The sequence below is a fragment of the Myotis davidii genome, unplaced genomic scaffold (assembly GCF_000327345.1).
Source record: "Myotis davidii unplaced genomic scaffold, ASM32734v1 scaffold570, whole genome shotgun sequence".
NCBI lineage: Eukaryota > Metazoa > Chordata > Mammalia > Chiroptera > Vespertilionidae > Myotis > Myotis davidii.
This window is the reverse complement of record NW_006283631.1, coordinates 4980026-4983987: the sequence shown is the minus strand read 5'-3', so window position 1 is coordinate 4983987 and position 3962 is coordinate 4980026. Positions and strand designations below refer to the sequence as shown.

Genomic DNA, 3962 nt, shown 5'->3' with positions numbered 1-3962 from the left:
GCAATCTGGGACCACTGATTCCTAACCGCTCGCCTGTCTGCTTGATTTCGCCCCTAAAACTCAAGCTTCTTCTTTTTTTATTTTTAATGTTTATATTTCTTCTGTTAAAAAATAAACATGTTTTTATGTTTATTTTTTAACATAAAAATAAACGGGATGTGCCAGTGTGACAGTAAGTGCATCGTGTGTTGCACGAGGGAGGTATACTGGTAATGCAGCACCAGCTCCTTCAGAGCCAGCTCCTTCAGAAGTAAAGCTTGAGAACATGAGGCGTTTAACATGATTCCATATTCCTTACAGAGAGCTAAGCATGGTAAACACAGCAAATACTTAATACCTATGGGCTTCTATACAAACACTTTCCAACCAGGAATGTTTTAATAGGTAGTCTCCAAAAACTTAAACTGGAAAACCTAAAAGCAGAGTGCTCAGATTTCAGTCATCAGGTGCTATTAGCAGGATTTCTATCCTAATTAAACTCTAATTCTTAGCTCTCAACAGTCTGGACAAACTGCCCTTCACTGTCTCCAAAGTTTCTTATTCGTCTCTATCCCACTTTCCTTTTTTTTTTGAGTTCAATGTTTTATATCTATATCAGTATCAACGTACCATACAAAACTCACCTGCCAGCCCAGATGGGCAGGCAGGACCGGGGTCCATGGCAGCATAGAAAACCATGTTCTTGTCCCCAAAGAGGAGAAAATGGGTTTACAGCCAAAGAAACAAAATCAGGAACCAACATGACCAAAAAGAAGTCCTGAAACTGCATCGAGCGGAGGTGCTGTGGGTAGTGCATCTGGGCTGGCCCAGCAGTACCTGCAGCAGCCTTGGTTCCTGGGAAGCCTGGGGTCAGATAGGGCCCAGCTCTTGAGGTTATTTTTAATAATTTTGCTTTTGTGGGAGGAGGGCTTCTGGGCTGCAGCTCCATGTGGGGGTAACCGGTTCGGGTTTCACTTCAGGGTTTGGACGGGAAGTTGGGTCTGTGGGGCGGGACCACCCGGCCCCAAATGTCACAGCTGAGGTTCTTGGAAGTGGCCCAGCGAAGTTCCTTCCTGCCTTCTTCCTGCCCCGACCCCAGGTCTATGGCTTGGGCATGGGGTGGAGGAGGTATGGTCCTCTAAAGAAGACTTAGAGGTACAGAGACTAAGAGAGAGAGGACAGAAATGGGGATAGAAAGAGTGGCAGGAAGAGAAAGACTCAGAGAAAGCAAGAGAGAGATTGAGACAGAGAAAGATCCATAAAGAAGAGAGACAGACAGACAGAAAGATGGAGTCCTGCTCTGTATGAGTCAGTGGGGGTGCGGGGCTGGGGCTTGCACAGGATGTGCCAGTGTGACAGTAAGTGCATCCTTGTGTTGCAGGAGGGAGGTGTGCTGGTAATGCAGCTCCAGAACCTTCAGAGACCCGTGCAGGGTGTAGGGCTCCACAAAACCCAAGCCAGTGGCCGTGCGGTAGATGACACAGTGCTTGGTATTGCCGTCCACCACCACAGAGCAGGCACAGCAGCCCCGCTGCTGCTCTCACGGGGGAGGAAGGCCCTTCCACATTTCCTCAGCCTGCGTGCGGCTGATCTTGCCCACATACCAGGTTCATTCCTCAAGGTGGGGAGGTCACCCTCACCCTCCATCAGTGCATACTGGTCTTCAGTCTCATTTGTGATTCCCAACCACTCGCTGATTTTCTTCTGGCGGAAGCCTTTCTGGGTGAGTCATACCAGCTACTGGTCTCGGATGGTGCGCAGCTGCATGAGGTCTGGCTTCAGGCTGTTCCTGCGCTCATCGATCTCCCGGTTGTTCAAGGGCCTGTGTCGGCAGCTCCTGTTCCAGCTTCGCGAGGCTCTCGGGGATGGCGTGGATCTCGCGATGCGAGACTTGAGCCGTTCTGAGTTCAGAAGGATCCTCTGCATCTCGGTTCCATTGCCCTCACGCCGGAAGCGCTCAGGATACTCCTTGCTGCCCTTCTCTCGAGTCTGGCCCTGCTCTTGGAAGATCTTGATGGGTCCATTGAAAGCTTCGATGGCGGTGGCTTCATCGGCAGCTCCTGGGAGGTGCGCGTGTACTCCTCGTAGAACTGGTCGTACTCGCGGCTCTTGTCCTCCGCTTCAAACCAAGTAACAAATGAAACCTTTATTTCTGATCTTCCTTCCCACAAGGGAACAGCAAACCTCAACAGAAATAATTTCCCGCCAGAAGTCAGGTCCAAATACTGTGAGACAGAGACTATAGGGCTGACTATGTACATGCGCAGTAAGAGGCTCACGGTCTCACCTGAGCACCCAGGCGTCCTCCACAATCCCACAATCCTCTAGGCGCCCAGGCGTCCTCCACAATCCCACCATCCTCTAGGCGCCCAGGCGTCCTCCACAATCCCACCATCCTCTAGGCGCCCAGGCGTCCTCCACAATCCCACCATCCTCTAGGCGCCCAGGCGTCCTCCACAATCCCACCATCCTCTAGGCGCCCAGGCGTCCTCCACAATCCCACCATCCTCTGGTCACCCAGCCGTCCTCCACAATCCCACCATCCTCTGGTCGCATACTTCCGGTTTTCCTAGCTCCTCCTTAAGTGGTGTTTCCTTCAGTCACCTTTGCAAGTCCAGGCCGCTAGTTGGAGAGGATTTTCCTGTTCTTTGACGTTGATAGCTGTTTACTGTTTGGAATCAGTGAAGTTTCGGGAGTTCTGCCGCTGCCATGAACATGTATGTGGGTTTCCAAGCGCACGCATGAGACAACTGCCCATTCAGTCCACAGCTGGCGCCGTCTGGTTCGCAATGAGAAAGGTACTGTGCTGAGCCGTTTTCCAATCGGATCTTCCTCTTCCTTCCCCAGCACACGCCAAACCTACTCCAGGCCAACCGCCCTAAACCCCGCAGACCCTTAAGACCTTCCCCCCTATTTCTTCCACTTTTCCCCATCAAACTCGCACCCTATTGCGTTGTTCAGGGGCACCCATAGCCGCTCCGTGGGGGGCAGGCCCAGCCTGGGCGAGGGGCCGTGGTGTTCTGGTCTCTGGTGGTTAAGGTAGCTGGCTTTTTGTATACAGATTACATAGGTACAGAGCAATTTGGCACATTCATTCTAAGGCACTGTTCTGGTTGGAATATAATTCCACAAGAGAGAAAAGAGAAGCCATTGCATTCAGTGTGTTTCATCTCTACATTCAGACTCTTCCCATGTTTCATTTTATTGCTACTAGGATCTAAATTTAACCCCACACTTAAAGCACCATCAGATAGGGCCCGGGAAGACAAGAATTAAAGACACATCCTGGCTCTAACACGTGATATGATTTGGCACTTAAAACTCTCTTGTGTTGTTTCTCATTTGTTTCCCAACTCTTGTTTAACTAAAGGTCTTGTAAACTTTTTATGAACCTGACCCATGAATTAATTTCTTTAGTAGTTTCTAGAACAGGACTAGTTAGGCACAAAGTAGATACCCCCAAAATACTTACATTGAATATGACTTCCAAGAACTTCAGTGGAACAGAAAGAATATACTTTCCCCTAATTCTAGCTTAAGGAAAGGACGCCTGGCACCTTCATTAAGGAAAAATACTTGAATGTCCTATTTTTTTTTGTATTTTATAATAAGGAACTAGGCTGGATCAATATTTTCATGTAAAGTTAGCAGCTTTAACTTCCCTTGCTACAGGAATTTGAGTCATTACTATGATTATATGAGAACATTTATATAAGTAGCAATATGTGACCCCCAATTTCATTGTTACAAATTGAACATAATTAAAGCATAGTGATTAATCACAAAAACAATATGTAATTATATATGTGTTTTCCGATGGTCTTAGGCGACCCCTGTGAAAGGGTTGTTCGACCCCTAAAGGGGTCTTGACCCACAGTTGAGAACTGCTGAACTAAGTGTTCTATGACACACACTTAGGGAGATCTGAATTAAAGAATGAGTAATTTTTTTTAATTCTGTAATTTTATATGACTGGCTTATTT

At 48.0% G+C, this 3962-nt stretch overlaps 1 pseudogene; it reads right to left on the bottom strand.

Annotated features, from left to right (window-relative positions):
- Positions 1-1288: 1288 nt before the first annotated feature.
- Positions 1289-2240, bottom strand: LOC102762578 (annotated as a pseudogene).
- Between the last annotated feature and the right edge of the window lie 1722 nt (positions 2241-3962).